A 19,123-nucleotide genomic window follows, 5' to 3' on the forward strand; every position below is an offset into this window, starting at 1 on the left:
TCCTTCCTCTGATCAAACAAACCAACTAGAATTTTCTGCATCGAGATGGCCTCACATGCTGCCTGAATTGCAGCCATGTATTCAGCCTCTGCTGAGCTGAGTGGAACTGACCTCTATTTCCTGCTGTACCAAGAAACTGCAGCTGACCCAAGGTTGAAAAGTCCTCCTGATGTGCTCTTCGGATCTAATGGACTCCCTACCCAATCTGCATCAATGAAACCTTGTAGCTTCACTCCCTCTATCCATATGTACCATAATCCATATTGATATGTGCCTCTAAGGTATCTCAAAAGATGCTTAGCTGCCTTCCAAAACATCTTGGTAGGCTGAACCATTGCTTGACTCGGCTGGTTCACCGCATAGCACAAATCTGGTTGTGTGTTCACTAAATACATCAGTGAACGCACAAGCTGTCGATACATGGGCTTGCACTTCTCCATGTGGAATCTCCTGAATATCTCATTGGCATACTTGCCCTGAGACAAAAATACTCTCCATCCTTCTGCCACACTTCCATGCCAAGGAAGTAGTGCATGAGACCCATGTATCTCATCTCGAATTCTCTTGCAAGGTCCTCCTTGCAAGACATGATCAACTGATCATCACCTGTCAATATGAGATCATCAACATAAATTACAATGATCAACTGCTTACCTTCCACCATGATGTGGTACAGGTTGGCATCCGCTTCATTCTTTGTGAAGCCCAACCCGGTGAAGTAGTTGTCGATCCTGGTGTTCCAAGCATGAGGTGCTTGCTTCAGCCCGTACAAAGCTGTCTTGAGTTGACACACATGTGACTCACAATAGAAGGTCTCAAAACCTTTCGCCTACTCTTTGTATGCCTCTTCCTCAATCTTGCCATTGAGGAATGCAGTCTTCACATCCATCTGATGGATCTTCCAACCCATTTGCGCTGATAGTGCCAACATCGATCTGATAGATGAGTACCTTACGACAGGAGCAAAAGTCTCATCATAGTCGATCCCCTCGACTTGTGAAAAGCCACGGGCAACAAATCTTACCTTATGCTTTTCCACACTACCATCAGCAGCTTGCTTTACCTTGTAAAGCCAACGGGAACTCAAAAATGACTTGTTCTTCAGTCTTGGAACCACGTCCCAAACACTGTTCCGAACTATGGAGTCATACTCCTCCACCATAGCATCAACCCAAATTGGTTGTTGCATTGCATCCTCAAAGGAAGATGGCTTGGTCTCAACACCTTCCCCAAGAAGGGCCATGTAACCTGTGTACCTCTCAGGTGACCTCCTCTGTCTGCGCTGAGAAGATGGTTCTCCCACATTCTCTCTTGCATTCGACAATAATCTGTTAGCTTCTCTTATGCGCTTCCATCCCTCTCTAGAAGACTCTGCTTGAGTGGATGTCTCCACTCCTAGAACCTCTGCATGTGGCTGCTCTGCATCAGTCTGAGGCTCCTCCTCCTTAGGAACCAACAGTTCTTCCACAACCTGTAGTTGGAGCTCCCTCTCAAGGGAAAGTTGCATGGCCTTCTGCTCATCAAACTTGAGATCTCTGCGAACCACTATCCTCCAACTGGTAGGCAAGTACACCCGATAGTTGTGGGGTGTATCAGTGTACCACACAAGTATCCCCAACTCAGCTTTTGGCTCGAGTTTCTTCCGAGCATCCTTGGTCACATGGCAATATACCGATGACCCAAAGATCCTAAAGTGATCCACATCTGGTCTCTTACCGGAGAAAGCTTCCTCTAGTGTTTTCATCCCAAGTATGCGATGCAGGCTTCTATTATGCAAATAAACCACTGTGTTGCATGCCTCAACCCACAAATGAAGTGGTAGGCCTTAGTTATGCAGCATTGCCCGAGTTTCCCCCACAATCGTTCTGTTCTTCCTCTCAACCACCCCATTTTGTTGTGGGTTATGAGGTGCCATCAACTCCTGTTTAATTCCTTCCGCTACATAGAAGTCCTTAAATTCTTGAGAGACATACTCTCCACCATTGTCGCTTCTCAAGGCTTTGATCTTCTTCCCTGACTCTTTCTCAACCAAAGCTCTGAACTCACAAAACTTTGAGAAGGTTTGGTCCTTCTTCTGCATGAAATAAATCTAGAATTTAAGAGAAAAATCATCAATGAAAATCAAATAATACATTTGCTTCGCAGTGGATGCTGTTGAGAATGGTCCACACAAATCAATGTGAACTCGCTCTAAGATTTCTTCAGCTCGTCTGTCTCGATCATGAAAGGAAGACTTGGCGTACTTTCCCAAGGTACAACCTTTGCATGTGTCCACTTGCTCAAGTTTACCTTTGGGAAGTCTGGTAGAGATCGGCTGTGTTATCTTTAAGGCCCCATGATGCAAATGGCCCAACCGCCTATGCCATAACTCGCCAATGTCTTGGATTTGCACCAATTCTTCTTTCAAACTCAATGCAGCACAATCATCCACCTCTAGTTTATAGAGATTCTTCACTCGAATCCCAATCCTCTTGGTCTGACCCGTGGCTATGTGTCTCAGGAACACCTTTCCTTTACTAAAGACAACATCGTAGCCTTTGTCCTCCAACATCGCGACCGATACCAAGTTCTTCTTCAGTCCAGGCACATACTTCACATCTATCAAGGTGAGAGGAGATCCATGCTCCCTTTAAAAAGCAACTGTGCCCACTCCTGAAACACTGTACTTTCCGTCGTCACCCATCTCTATGCGCATCTTGAGGTCTTTCTCCTCCAAGGTACTGAATAAACTTTTATTGTCGGTCATGTGGAATGAGGCTCCACTGTCAAGATACCAAACACAACCCACCATCAATGAAACCATGCATGCAATGAGGGTAAAATCCAATTTGAACTGAGAGGCTAATGCCTCACCTTCTGATCCTTTCGAGGATCCCTTATTGGATTTATTCAATGGGAAATTAGTTGCATAATGGACCATCTCATGAAAATTAAAGCATCTCACTTTAGATTTGTCAATCTTCTTCCCTCCATGAGAAGAATTCGATTTGGAATGGGAAGCCTTCCCTTTCCCTTTCCTTGCCTTACTTGCTAAGGCCAGATTTTCTTCATCATCATGCTTAGATGAAGAACCATCTCTTGTGTTCCTTCTGATCTCCTCCTACATTAGATCCGACCATAGTCATTCCCAATCCAGCAGTTTCTCTCTTCCATTCACAAAGTCCTGGTAGCTATTCTAGCTCTTTGGAAGGCCGAGGAGAGCAAGGCTCACCATATCATCATCGGCAGTAGTTATTCCCACACTACTAAGCTCTTCTCTACAGGTGGTGAGCTTGTTCAGGTATTTGGAAATAGTGTCGCCCTTCTCCATATTGATTCTTCGAAGCTTATCCTTGAGCGCCAATTTCCTCTGGTTGCTACTGTTCTGGTATAGGTCCTTCAATGTCTTCCATATTAAAAATGGAGTATCCTTCCCATGGAGACTCGAGACAATATGGTCTCGAACTCCCTCCAGAAGAATCCATCTCACCTTTGCCACACACTTCTTCCATTCAGCCAATTCTTGTGCATTAGTTGCAGCTGGCTTGGGGATTTCTTAATCAATGAAATCCTTCAAACCATTGTCTTCTAATACCGCTTCCATGCGATCTTTCCTTGCTATGTAATTCGAGCTGCCATCCAGAGCATACTAGAGTCTCAAGCCATTGAATGCCATTGGTGAACTTTGAAGTATGATAAGAATTCGATTTTGCACCTGCAACCAAGAACTTCAAACTTCGAATTTCCCTTAGTATTATTCACAACTTCGATCACCTTTGCTCTGATACCATGTAGAAATTATGACTGTAGATTAACCTGATTATGAAATATAACTAAACTAAAATACTTAATCTACTTCTACAATCAAACTTGCGGAAGCTTAATAGATTTGAGAAAGATCAAGCAGAACACATATAACAGAGAAGAAGAATCAATACACATGAAACACAAAAGAATACTCTGGGAAAGCCTCAGCTGAAACCTCGCTATCTGTATTATCATACAAGTGGAAATATCTCAGGATTACACACAACTTTAGCTCTCACGGCTATCCAGCTCTCAGTACAATCCCTCACTCTGCTCATAGACAGAACAGACTGCTCATATGTCTTCTCCTCTACCCTCCAAGCCTCCTATTTCCTTGCAAAGTTTTCCCTGGGTGATCCAGCTGTGACCTTGTGTGACACTGATCTCAAACACTACAACACACTGTAAAACTACGCAAATCTCAAGGAATGAATTCCTTCTGCATGCAAGAGTTTTCCTTATAGGAAAATTCTTGCAACTAATAGTACACTATCACTATCTTTAATCTCAACTGGGTCTTTATCTGAATTGACATGCATGAGTTATCGATGAGAGAATATTTAGTTATCTGGAGTACACTAGTTTGATGCATGCATGCATTAACTAACTGAACTCACAATTAGTTCCTCAAACTGTTTGGAACTAATTTAACTAGACTTAACTTAGTTAATTGAGCTAACTAATTACAACTCAAATACAACTCATCCTTATCTCCTTAATTATGGGATAATATACTTAATTTAAGGGATAACTGTTGCATGACTTCTCAAAGACTTCTAGCTTGAATTTCTCCAAATTAATGCCTCTCCAAATTAGTTATACAATTCTGAAGAGCTGTAATATGATTAGAATAATTACTCTCCACCGCACTCAATTCCTTTTCATGATTTGACATTAGATGCACTTGATTGAGTTCCGTATTCTTAATTATTTTCATCAATTTTTTAATAGGATCATTATCGGCTTCTTTAATTTCTTTTCCTTTAGATTCATGAGACTTACTTGGACCCATTTCAAAACACAGAACCTCAAATTTATTAGACACTTTTCTACATGCTTCCATTTCTTCAGCTAAGGTTTGGGAAACCTTATAATCATTAGTTTTAGAATGTCTTAGGTCATAAGTAGTATCATCATTAAATGCATCAATATAAAATTCCAAAAGAGACTTGTCAGGAGGCTTATAATCTTGAGACAAATATCTTACAATTCCATTAAACTTTTTATTAAACTCTTCCACAACCTCATTTTCATTCTTCTTTCTGGTGCTAATAGCTCTAAGTAGATTCCATTCTTCCCTTTTATCTCCATATTTATACTTAAAAGCATTAAGAATTGATTACATTGAATTAAACGGATTATCAGGGTTTTCAGTTCCCAATCCAAAGCATTCTCTTCTTGATTATAGTTAGCGTCTCTAGCAAATTTACCCATCCATGAGCTAAAAGTGTTAAGATGAGCTTTAGCAGTAATCACATTATTGCCTTGGAAAGAAGGCAACCTGTCAAGACCATTATTTGGGAGATCATGCACATAACATTGAATGTTAGCAATGTTACAAGGGGAAAACAAGTCCATGATGTCATGTTCAACAGGGTCAGGAAAAAGTGAATGGATATCATAGAGAGATTCCTATCCAAGATAAACAAGAAGTTTAATAAAAGTGAGCTTGTTTAATTGAACTTCGAAGGCCTTTTCAAGATTTGGAGTAGGATTAACTAGGCTACTTGGATGCCTTCTGGTATATGCTCTTATGAAAGGTGGACTAAGTGGAGTCATCACTCAAACAAAAATCTAACTCTAGAAAATCAAGATGCTAGAACTGAAAGTTAATCAAAGAATAGGAACAATAAAACTCTATCCCTGACAACAACACCAAAAAATGTTGTCATCTAAAGTGTACAGCTAAGGCGCAATGCTCATAGTAGGGGCTGTCACTCTGATCCCTACTCACTTCGTTTAATCTCTCTCCTAGACAAGCTAAGCGGGGTAGTCCCTAAAAATGGAGAAAACATAATTATAAGAAACTACAATATGAGAAAAAATACTTGATGAGAAACTTGCAAGGTGTTGAAAATTATAAATAGGTTCAATCTTCATTATGATGAAATTGTAATCATGACATTATATATTATTTATAAAGAAAGAATAACGAAATAAAGAGAAATTATATTTTATTTTGGAGTATGTGTTTCATACTAAAGTTTGAGTCAAAAGTGCGTTCTTCGTGATTTTAGGTCTTTCTAGGATAAAGAATAATATTGGTCATGTGTCATAGTCCTATTCATACTCATTGTAATGAAGAAAAATATTTATTATCATGCAAAATCCATGGATAAGCCCAAGACCAAGCCGTCCTAAGAGCAAGGACAAGTAGGCATAAGGGAAGGCTATTCTACCCTCAATAAAGGTTATAAATTGAAGGGAGCTCGGCCTCATTTGGACACTCATCTCAAGATAGTTCATTCTGCAATAATGAGGGTGAATAAGAGTATATGGAGGAGGAAGAAGAGGAGTATAAGTTTAATTTTTTCAAGGGTTATATTTCTCTCTCTATCTTGCTAGGGTTTGTGAAGCTGTTAGCTACAAGAAGCTGAAATTTTGAAGCAGTTGTAGGGTTGAAATTTTGTAGCTGGGATCGAAGTTGCATTAACAATCTAGTAGTATTGAAGTATTGGAAGCTGTCTCAAGGAAGATCTTGCTGGGGGCTGAATTGGGTCTTGGAGGGTTTGTTTGCTTAGGTCTTTGGCTCTTGGAAGTCTCTTTTGTAAGTAGATTCTAAAGAAGAAGAGAAGCAATTTTCGGGTTTTCCCCTTAGAGTGGTTTTTCCCTGGCTTGGAGCCTATATCTTGTGTACTTTGTCTCTTTATGATCTTCTTATTTTTGGTAATTTCTTGATGAAAAAATTTAAATAAGTAATAAATAACATATAACATCACAAGTAAATATCAAGCTAAGGAAAATATTTTATAATATACAAGTCTCCATATTTTCCAACATGGTATTCGAGCTAAGGTGCAAAAAGGAGACTGAAGATCACATCTTTGTTGGTACTATGTCAAGGTTTATAAGGGTGGGTTAAAATATTCTTGGAAATATTGATACATGTATCAAGAGGTATCTATCAAAGATCATCTCCAAGCTTGCAAATGAAGTAGTAGATGGAAGTTTATTCTCTACTTTATTCGACACATTCAAGGACGAGAATAGGTTATTGACAGTGGTGCCTCCAGAGCTATGACATGAGAATGCAATCAACTCCAAACCCTATATAAGAGAATCTCATCTCACTCTATCAAAATTGGAGACAACAAGTGATATCCATTGAAAGGAATTGGGTATACATTGATGGAGCTCGAGGCAGGTGGAATCATTCATGTCAACAACATCTTATATGTTCCAGGTTTGAAGAAAAATATACTAAATTCTCTTTCTTTTCTAGAGGATAATGACATTAGAGTTTCTTTTGTTGATGGAAAGGTTTTGGTTTGGGATAAGGGATCTAGTATTAATAAAGCAAGGGTGATTGGGGTTCGTGAGGGAACATTGTATAAACTCTATACACCTCTAACTCAAGCCCTACTTCACCTAGAAGTGAGTGCTTTCAAACTTTGGCATAGAAGGTACGAGCACCTTCATTATAATATTTTTCCATATATGAGTCAAATGGTCAATGGAATCCCCGAAATAAAGGATGATCATGAAGGAACCTATAAGGGATGTGATCTAGGCAAGAATGTGAAGCAACCATTTGCAAGTGGTGAAACTAGATCTAAAGAAATTTTGGATCTCATACACTAAGATGTATGTGGACCTATGGTAGTTAAGTATCTTGGTGGGAATCCATTAGGGGAATTTTGAGGTCTAAAATGGTCCTCCTAAGGAAATTATAAAATAACAACGGAAATCATAAAATAAGATTAGATTACCTCATCAAATTTTAAAGGAAAAAAAAGGAAAAACTATTTTTTCCAACTTATCTCCCCTATGGGTTTACTCAAATTTTGAGCGTCAACATCAGTTGGATGTAGAATTTTATTCCTCATCCAAGGAGTACCCATGTTGCATACTTTTGATGGACCCTACTATACAAAAGTGAGAAATACATGAAAAACATGATTGTAATTGCTTTTTTTTCATGTATTTCTCATTTTTCGTGTAGCAGGGTCCATCAAAAGTATTTAACTTGGGTAATCCTTGGATGAGGAATCAAATTTTGCATCCAACGAGTACTCCCACTCAAAATTTGAGTAAAACCTTAGGGAGATAAGTTGAAAATACGAGTTGAAGAAGTAGTTTTATTATTTTTTAATATTTTTACTCTTTTACTCCAAAAATGGTGAATCATCCCCCATAGTTGACATCATTGATGATTACTCAAGGAAGACTTGCCTATACATTCTCAAGAACAAGGATGAGGTATTTGATAAGTTTCAAGAGTGTAAGAATGAAGAGGAAAATCTAACCGAGAGAAAGATCAAAATTATAAGGTCAGATAATGGTGGAGAATACACCTCCAAATAATTAATAGCTTTCTGCAAGGAAGCAAGAATCAAGAGGGAGCTCATTGTTCCCTATAATCTTGAACAAAATGGGGTTGTATAAAGATAGAACTGTACTATTGAAGAATGTGTCAGGGCTATGTTGCACGATCACGATATTCATCAATTCCTTTTGGGTGAGGCATGTATGACAATTGTTTACTTGGAGAATTAAAGTCCTCATAGGATCCTCAACAACATGACTCTAGAAGAAGCATTTATAGGAAATAAGCCAAGTGTGGATCATCTTCATATATTTGGGTGTCCTATTTATATTCATGTACCCAAGGATAAAAGGAAGAAGTTAGATCCTACTAGTCTAAGGGGCATCTTTGTTGGTTATAGTGCTTCATCTAAATGTTGTAGGGAAAAGTATCCAATACGGAATGACCCTATCCCACTCTAAGGGTGATAGTACCTCAGCAACAACTGAAAGTAAAGCTATCTAAGATTTCTTCTTTATGAAAGTAAATAGGGGAGAAAGAGATCCACCAACCGATGTCTTTCGCTAGTGTTGATCCAGTCTTCTCTCCTTGCCGCTTGCTCCCAGCTCCTTGCTCTTTCACTGGCCCAGCTACACAAAGATCCTGCAAAAGCACAAGAAAGGGAAACTACAAGAAGCATACATCCATAATTGATTCAAGGATTAGAATAAATCAAATATACAAGCATCAATACACCATTAAGATACATGCATATAGAAGAACCTCAAATGCTTTATTAATGGAAGAAGTAAAGTTCTGAGAGTGTTACAACCATAAGAGGCCCAATCCAGCAACACCTCCCAGCAGAAAGAAATCTCCTCTTCACCTCCTTCAAAGCAATCACCCAATAGTTCTATACTCAAACCAACAACACTTCCTTACATTCACAAAATTCCAGCCTCCTTAGACCTCATGAGAGAGCTCTATATATAGGATATTTGGAGAAAGGATGAGTCAGCTTGAGACTGACATGAAGCTGACTTGTGTCCTCTCCCTCTTCAGTTATACTTCAGTTCTTGAGTCCACTTGGAGATCCTAGCTTCCATTTGGAGTTTAAGGACCTCTTACTCATCATAGGGCGAATTTGCTGATCCAAGTGTCATTTTAGAAGCTTCCTGGGCACCTGACACCTTGCAGAATGACTGTGCCACTTGGCCAATCTCGCCCAGCGCAGGTAGCCTTCATTAGATTTGACATTCAGCGCAGGTACAGAGTGGAGCAGTTGACATTCAGCGCAGATGCTCAGTGGAGCAGTTGACATGATCCTGAAATTGCTTGTTTTTGAGTGTTTTCAGGTGGAGAACTGATCTGAAGTGCTGTGGTTTGCTGACCTTGTTCCTCTAGGGGTAAGAACAACATGTTTAGGGACTTTGGATCCCTTAGATTATTGACATTTCATGCTTCATGCTGTTAGGCACAAAAATGTCTATAACAGTTGCCCCCTAAAGTATGAGGTCGTTTATCGGGTGAAATGCTTTATCCAGAGGATCCGAAGTTCATTCAATCGCTGAGAGGTGTTCTGTAATAAAATACAATACAATACATTATTTTTCATCTTGTTTTCATGATCTAGCTGAGGCGGGCATTCCCATGCTCAGCTTTATAAATACATTTTGGTACATAGAACAGACGATCGTCTGATCGTAGACTGATAATTCTCTGCTAAAATTATCATCCTTTGAGTAGGATGATCATCTGCTGCAATGATGTACATAACAAATGTCTTTATGTCCTGAATGTATATTGCAGCCCGGATGGATGAAACTAGATCCGGGGTCTTCAAACTCGTTCGATCTTCACTCTAAGTACAAGTCGATCCATGTGAGAATTGCGCTGAAGTCGAACATGGAAAGACATTGCTTGATTACCGGTCAATAATGTAAACCGTTAACAAGCGCGAGAGGAATCACCAATAATGACAATGACCCTCAAGGTACTGCAGTACAATTCACATGGTGTGAATAAAGGACTTGGCGTTGAACACCACGCAAAATCTTCTGGTCGAAGGTCATTGATGTATACCTGTCGCCGGAAGTGAGAAACTTGCCATTGAGGCATGCAAGCTTCAAAGTACTGAAGGGGTTGTTCCTAGATCAACTTCTTGGATAATGAGCTGAAGTCGACAAGAAGCGATCCGTCAAAGGAGGGCCTTAATGAATCCCACATCAATGACACGGAACGGAGCTAATGATTTTAGTGGAGGTGAAAACAAACTGTGACATATGACTCAGGGTGGCGACCATGAATGGATGACGGATAATGTATGGCAGTGGATGGGACACGGTTGACTCTTTCTGAACAACATCTCTTGAACATATAACGACACTGATGCGATGGATCGGTAGCATTACCCCAAATGTGGATGGTTTGGCAAGGACCATGGTGATGAGACCAGTGAATGAAAACAACCCAACCCGATGTGGTACGGAGGAAAAGTGTCATGTTCAAGAGCGACTTGCTACCATTAAAGCTTTGAGGTTCTCCCAATTTTTCCCCAGTCATTTCTGACCAGTACCTCTTTATTTTTGTCAAGCTTGAGGAGGATAACATATGCTTGTTCTATAACCTGCCCTTCGGGCAAGCCCATCGCTATGTTTTAACGAGCCTAGCGATAGGGAAACTCGTTCTCGTCTAAAGACAAGTTTGTCGCTATTTAATCATTTTAACGAGTCTAACGACAAGGAAAACTCGGTCCTTTTCAATTTTAGAGAGTCTGAAAAGGTACAGAAAGTTAACTCCAAAATTCCTTTTTCGTCATCTAATCCCTTAAGTCCGAAAAAGTATAAAACAATACAGAAGGGATGAGTGTTCGGTACTTTTAACGAGCCGATCAAAACAAGCGCTCGATCTTTTTGTGCAATAATCTCTCAGGTCCAAAAAGATTAAAATCTAGAGGAGGGATAGCTCTTCCGGTCCTTTTAACGAGCTGGAAGGCCAAAACTCGGCAAACTTTTCATATTTTACGAGTCAGATGAAAAGAGCTCAAAGAAGACTCGTCTTTTGAGGAACGAGTGATAAACAGGGATAGCAACTGATTCCAGGTACAGGTTGGAATTTTCCAATCATGGCAGTGTCACAAGGATGGCTAGGTGAAATCACTCTTCGCAGCTGTTCCTCAAAATGGGTAAACAATCATATGGAGGTGAATGATCGGCCAAATGACGGTGGAGGTGGCGGGTGCAAACACGACCAAGGCTTTTATGGCTGATAAAATTACGATCACAAAGGTTATTTATCGGGATAGGTTCTTTTTTTAGATAAAAATGAGCTTAAACTTTGGAGGAAACATTGCTCACTGCTTTTATTTATTTTTTAACGAGCATGAAGACCGCGTTAAAACTGCTCGGATCTTGCATTTATTTTTTAACGAGCATGAACTTTATGCTAAAACTGCTCGAAATACCAGTCATAAGGTAAGAAATGTCTCCTGCAAGATTCCAATTTTTATAGAGCTTGCACCTCACATAAGCTATGCTCTTTGGCAAATTTTGACCTTTGCCCCCCATCCTTTCTTTATGTAAGTTAGGAAACGATCAATGACCGCTCTTTGCTTACACTCAAAAAGGTTTGCATGCCCCCAGGTATAAGGTACAATTTCAAGGCTGCCCCTACTTATCCTTCAAAACATTTGTTTTGATGGGTGAGGCTTGCCTCTTTCTGGTTACCCGAAGAATGGTTTTATTTGCTGCCGCAAATGAAACTCTTTCTTCGGCGATGTCTATCATTAGGTTACACAAAGATGGTTACAATTTGTTGCAGCAATAGAATCTCTTTCTTTGGAGGCTGCCCCTACTTATCCTTCAAAACATTTGTTTTAATGGGTGAGGCTTGCCTTTTACCCAAAGATGGTTACTACTTGCTGCCGCAAACAGATCCCCTTCTTTGGCAGAGCCTACTTTTTAGACAAAGATGAATGACCTTTGTCAAACAAGTAACCTTGACAAAAGAATCCTGTTCCAGAACAACCCCTCTTCCATCCACGGACGGGGTACGGACTAGTCATATTCTTTCGCGGAAATTCTACCCTATACCCAAGGTCTCTTCTGCCCAAAGCAGACCAGGATGCATGCCCCCTGGGTTCCAGTTCCATCTTTCCGAATCACTCGCATTCATCGGGAAGGAGGATTGGGGGTGGAGACATTTCTCGGGTGAAAAGACCATTGAGGGTTGGTATTTGACTATTTGCGATGCGTGATCCCGGGAATGAAAGTTGGTCTACGAGCTTGACCATTCTTCCTTCGTGTGGAAAACACATTACTCTAAAGAGTGAGGAGACTATAGCTCCCATGCAATATATATAGTCTCGTCCAAGGATTAGGTTATAATCCAAGGGTCCTTGAACGACCATCACGTTCATTTGAACGGTCTTCCCTTTCAATGTAACAGGCACATTGGGGAGGATCCCTAACGGTCGACTGGTTCCTTTATCAAAACCCGAGAGATTTCTTATCTCAGGCAAAAGCTCCGGGGAACCCAGTGCTTTCCAAGCAATAGAGGAAAGGATACTCACAGATGCCCCTTCATCAATGATAGTTCCAGCCATTACCATTCTGTAGATTTGGACTATGATTCTGAATGGTATACTGGCTGGTAACCGGGGTCTGCCTAGTTGGTTCCAATCAAAGGATACAACCAGGTTGCTTGGTGGTGGGACCGAATACACGGCCGGATACGATCCTGACGATGTTCCTTCCTGCGATAAAGGAATGGGCGCATTGCCCTGATGCTCATCAGAATCTGTGTTGATGAAAAGAATCTGGATGGTGTCATCCTTTTTCTCTTTAGTGAGGGTGTCACTTGAAGATGAATCTTCAGTGACGGCGTCATTTGAGGATGAAACCTCTGAAGGAAGAACCGGGTCAACTGCCGTATCGACCTTTAGACTTTCGTCTGGTCTGGATTCAGTAGGTTCATTTTCAATGACTGACACTTCAACTGACCACTTGAGCGGGCCAGCTGTATTTTCAACCAACGAAGGACTTGGCACGAGTTTTTTGTATCCAGGAGGAAGTATTACTGGTGACATCGGACGATCTTCCAAAACTCTCTTCGCTTCGCCTAAGAAGGGACAACGGTGGATGGCGTGACCGCCTTCACACAGTCTGCAGGGGAATCTTACTCCCCCTCTTTGTCTTGAACCTTCACTTTCGCTGGTTGACGGTACGCAATCAACATGGTTATCAGAGGTTGATGCTCCCGAATTGTGCAAACGAGGTGACCACTCCCTTAGTATCCGGGGAATACAGGGACAATCCCTATGGAAGTGGTCTCCTTTACATATGACACATGGTGATTTAGGCCCGGTCTGTGCTGTGTGTGGGTTTTTGTCAGATGTCTTTTGCTTGCCCCCAGTCGCCTTAGGCTCCTTCTTCTTCTTCTCTTTCTTCTTCTTTTCCTTCTTCTCCATGGGAGCTTGGCTTTTGCCAGCCCCACCTTGCGAAGACGGAGGATTAGAGGAAGAGTTATAAGAAGTAGAAGGCTGGTGGGCAGCTCTAGACTGATCTAACTGTTGACTCGACTGTTCAGGAACCATGGTGGTCTGAACTACATTAGTTGAGAAAAGCCAAACAGGCAGGCCAATTGTCAGTCCTGGAAGCGACAATGTGGCCATGTGGGGCGCACCGACTTCTCCCCAAGAGGAGAATGGACTAGGATTTCCATCATGTGGAGTTCCTTGGTTGGGGCGTTCCATGTTCTCAACTTAAGATCAACGCGGGAATAGGAGGTGATTATGTTCCGTTTAAAATAAATTTTATAACGACGCTTAGACACAACTTGCTTTTTCACTTTTTAAGAGTCGAGAAAAAGCTAAAGATGACTCTAGTCTCCTTCGATGTTTTAACGAGCCCGAAGTGACAAATGCTCGGATGGACTTTTTCAGTTATAGAGTTTGAAAAAGGCCAAAAGAAACTACTCTGGAGTTCTAGGCAGAGGGTGTGCCGAACTTTTCGCAAAACCACAGAATACGTTTTACAGTACGAGTGGTCAATCTTCGTGAATGCTGTGTTCACTGCATTGCGATCAGTAGGGCGGCCGACACGGTTTCCTATTGGATAAAGGCTTTATTCCTATAGGGGTCTCCCAATATATACGCGACGGTACGTGGGAGCACAAGTCCGTATTGATACTTATTGCTTCACCGTGGAGGAATCACCCAACCACTCAACGCTAAGATATCACGTTTAACGACGCCGGAACACGTCTCTAGCTTAGACCTCTAGATGTTTGCGTTATGTTTCAATGCGTTGTTATGTAAATTCAATTTATTTTAAGGTTGATCTTGTTTAGCAGTTTGCCTTTATGGATCACCACGAGATGTATAGTAACACTCCTAAATGCAGTCTAAGATGATAAGCAAGCTTTTCAATCTTTCAACTTTGAAAACCTTAACTACTGAGGGAAAAGAAAGATAACACCTTTTCACACAGATCATAGAGCACACACTAATGCACTTTTTCCGAAATTGACATGCAAGCTGTCATAATGCACATGCATAATGCAAGTATTTCTTTTCTCTTTCTTAATGTTGGTGAAATGCAAAAAGAAAGCTGTTGTATAATTTCGAATTCAATTTCAAGTGAAAGCAAACAAGCTTGTCCAAAATCAAAAGACACCTTAAGATTTACTTGTTTCGACACTAGAAATATATAAACTCAAACCAAATGACGAAAGCAAAAGCTTAATCAGCTATGAACAACAAACAAACTAACTCTTAAGATCAAAATGACACTTTATCACAGGTCTAGATCTAAGAGGTCATAGCAAGACTAGTTCACTTTCGTTATGGGAAACTGTAAATGCATAAGAAATACACAAAGAACAAACACAGTTTCTTTATACAACTGAGGCGGAATAGTGACAAGGAAAGTTGGTTTCAGATAGGCCCACTGACTGGTAACAAACAACAAAAAACAAGAGTGAAAACAAGGCAAGAAACAGCAGGAAACCCCAGTAGCACAGTGTACCACTGGTTCAGCGCAGGTAAAGGACTGTCAGATTGACATTCAGCGCAGTTCCCGAAGGGGCTACTTGCGCTGAAATGCAGACTGCCTTTGTACAGCCTGCACTAAAGAACGAGACTTGCGTTTTTCACAGTTTCCGGGTCACAGATTGCTCAAAAATTCACAGTTTTTGCTCAAATCAGAAGCTATCAGTCAAGGACACACTAAGGGATGACAAGGAGGATGAAAAGATATCACTAAGAGCTTATTAGAGTCCTTGTGGATCAGCTCTTCAAATCATAAACTTGCCCAGAAACTGAGCTAGAGTAGCTGCCCTCTACTTTGCATTTGAAAAGTTCAAACACAGTTCGATTCGGTACTCCCTTTGCTTATGAAATGAATAGCAAAAACACAAACAACCAACAAGATACGATCCCCAGCGGAGTCGCCAATTTGTTGTAGGGAAAAGTATCCAATACGGAATGACCCTATCCCACTCTAAGGGTGATAGTACCTCAGCAACAACTGAAAGTAAAGATATCTAAGATTTCTTCTTTATGAAAGTAAATAGGGGAGAAAGAGATCCACCAACCGATGTCTTTCGCTAGTGTTGATCCAGTCTTCTCTCCTTGCCGCTTGCTCCCAGCTCCTTGCTCTTTCACTGGCCCAGCTACACAAAGATCCTGCAAAAGCACAAGAAAGGGAAACTACAAGAAGCATACATCCATAATTGATTCAAGGATTAGAATAAATCAAATATACAAGCATCAATACACCATTAAGATACATGCATATAGAAGAACCTCAAATGCTTTATTAATGGAAGAAGTAAAGTTCTGAGAGTGTTACAACCATAAGAGGCCCAATCCAGCAACACCTCCCAGCAGAAAGAAATCTCCTCTTCACCTCCTTCAAAGCAATCACCCAATAGTTCTATACTCAAACCAACAGCACTTCCTTACATTCACAAAATTCCAGCCTCCTTAGACCTCATGAGAGAGCTCTATATATAGGATATTTGGAGAAAGGATGAGTTAGCTTGAGACTGACATGAAGCTGACTTGTGTCCTCTCCCTCTTCAGTTATACTTCAGTTCTTGAGTCCACTTGGAGATCCTAGCTTCCACTTGGAGTTTAAGGACCTCTTACTCATCATAGGGCGAATTTGCTGATCCAAGTGTCATTTTAGAAGCTTCCTGGGCACCTGACACCTTGCAGAATGACTGTGCCACTTGGCTAATCTCGCCCAGCATAGGTAGCCTTCATTAGATTTTACATTCAGCACAGGTACAGAGTGGAGCAGTTGACATTCAGCGCAGATGCTCAGTGGAGCAGTTGACATGATCCTGAAATTGCTTGTTTTTGAGTGTTTTCAGGTGGAGAACTGATCTGAAGTGCTGTGGTTTGCTGACCTTGTTCCTCTAGGGGTAAGAACAACATGTTTAGGGACTTTGGATCCCTTAGATTATTGACATTTCATGCTTCATGCTGTTAGGCACAAAAATGTCTATAACACTAAAGCATACAAAATCTATATTAAGGAGGATTGTTAAATTGAGGTAAGCAGAGATTTCAACTTTAATGGAAACATAGCGTACAAAAAATAAAAGGATGTTCCAGTTGAATATGATGAAGAAGAAGTTCATATCTTGAGGATATCTCTAGGGACAATGATGGTAAAGAACCATGACCTACTCAAGAAGATGTTGAAGGTCCTTGTGTACCTATAAAACAAGTAAGTTTTCTAGAAAATCAGAAGAGTCATGTTTGGTTGAAAACTACTCTTCAAGATGCAATAGGAAATACAACATCAGAGACATCCAGGGAAAGTAAGAGACTGAAGAGGTATTTTGGATATGCTATGTACATGAAAAGGTTGATCAATGCAAAAAATTCCTCCTATGAGGATGCAACTAAGGATAAATAATGGAAGAATTCAATTCAGGAAGAATACTCATCCATAATTAAGAACAATGTATAGGAGATTTTCCCTAGGCCTAGTGACAAATCGATAGTCACTTCAAAATGGATTTATAAGATAAAGCACACTACATATGGGAACATAGGAAAATAAAAAGAAAGCTTTGTAGAAAGGGGCTTCTCATAGAAAGAAGGGATTGATTATTAGGAAACTGTTGCTCCCACAATTAGGTATACTACAATAAGAATGCTTGTTTCATTCTTCTATGGGTTGGAACATTCATTAAATGGATGTCAAGAAAAATTCTAGGAAAATAAGTTATATACACAAGTCTCTAGATTTTCCAATATGGTATCAGAGCTAAGGTGCATTGGAAGGGATCACCTATCCCCTGAACAAGTTTACCATCTACCAGTGGAAGGAAGCTTTGACTCCCTCACTGAAGGCTCCAACCATAAACACACTTCCTGGACCATGGTTCATAATATTTCATACTGGATCCAATTGTCTCAAACAAACATCAAAACCTGTATGACACCCTTCATCATATTTTCAAATTGGACCCACACCCAACAATAAGCTCAATACCTTTAAACCAAACACTGAATACTAAATTAATAAATATTGAATCACTATATCACTGCACAACTGATCATTGATATTCAAATATACCATGCTAGAACCAAAACAATCCACAGAATAAGCTCAAAATCAATAACCAATCAACAAGTCTGTTATATATCAGACATCATTGACAAACAACAAAAAATAATACATCATCGAGTGTCATCACCAAGCAACAATTACACACCCTAAAACATGTACATGAATTTCATTAAAAATATATGGATATATACGTGCTTCTTGTGGATAAATCAAGTATACATATTTCAACACATCAAACCCTAATCATCATAATATATACACAAATAATCAGAATCATATATGTGTATGTACATGATATTCATGAAGAAAACCTATGTACAAATCTTAAATCATTGAATCAGATCATTGTTGCAAACATAACCCATGTAAAATACATATGTTTGCGCACATACTATCAAAAGATACAAATCTCAACAAATATATATTTAGATCATAGTTCCACTTGCATTGTTAGCCACTTAAATCAATCAAGAATATATTTCAACATATCTTCAGATCTTTTAGATCCGAGCCTTCACCTTTCTCCCTGGTGCACACCTGTTCTGAATCATATCACACATGAAATAATCCTCTTCATTCACACTTTGATCCTTGATCTTCTTCTCCTTATATAGATTTTTTCCTTGCCAATACCATAGGAAAATCCCTTTGTAATGTTGTTGGTATTCATTTGACAATACCATTTGACAAGAGAAAATAGACATTTTCGTCACAATACTATGGGCAATTACCGTGGTAATATCTCCTGGTTTCCTTTTTTCCATGGTTTGGATTATGTACACAACTTTTATTCACATAGCCTGTGTATGTACATGACTTCTTCACAGGGGTCACGTATATTTTTTAACCTTCACAATTTTCGTTCATTCTGTAACTAAACTACCAATTATATTTCATATCCTCTGTAATATCTATACCATCAAACATGTCATCTGCATCAGTTCCATAATAATCATATTATAACCACATTGAAATCAAGGACATATTTGTCAAGGAGGTTTCCATCAAGGACAAGATATTAGCCATAATGCCAACAAAATTCCTAGTTTAGATGAGATCCTTATCCTCAATTGTTTTGAAGCAAGTCTTACACATGGTTGTAGAGAGAAATGCTAGGGAAGGAGGTTAAGGCCTTATTAATGATACCTCCCTAGGAATTGTATTGGCCCAAGTGACTTCATTCCTACAAGGGATTCCCCACAAGGAACTATAAGGTCACCGGTTTTAACTTTTGAGCAAGGGTTAGGCTTCGCAGATTGGATGAAGAAGGAGGTCTTAGCTTTCT

Source organism: Pinus tabuliformis, chromosome 6, assembly GCF_031772625.1.
Source record: "Pinus tabuliformis cultivar Carrire ecotype Pingquan chromosome 6, CPIR1, whole genome shotgun sequence".
Taxonomy (NCBI): domain Eukaryota; kingdom Viridiplantae; phylum Streptophyta; class Pinopsida; order Pinales; family Pinaceae; genus Pinus; species Pinus tabuliformis.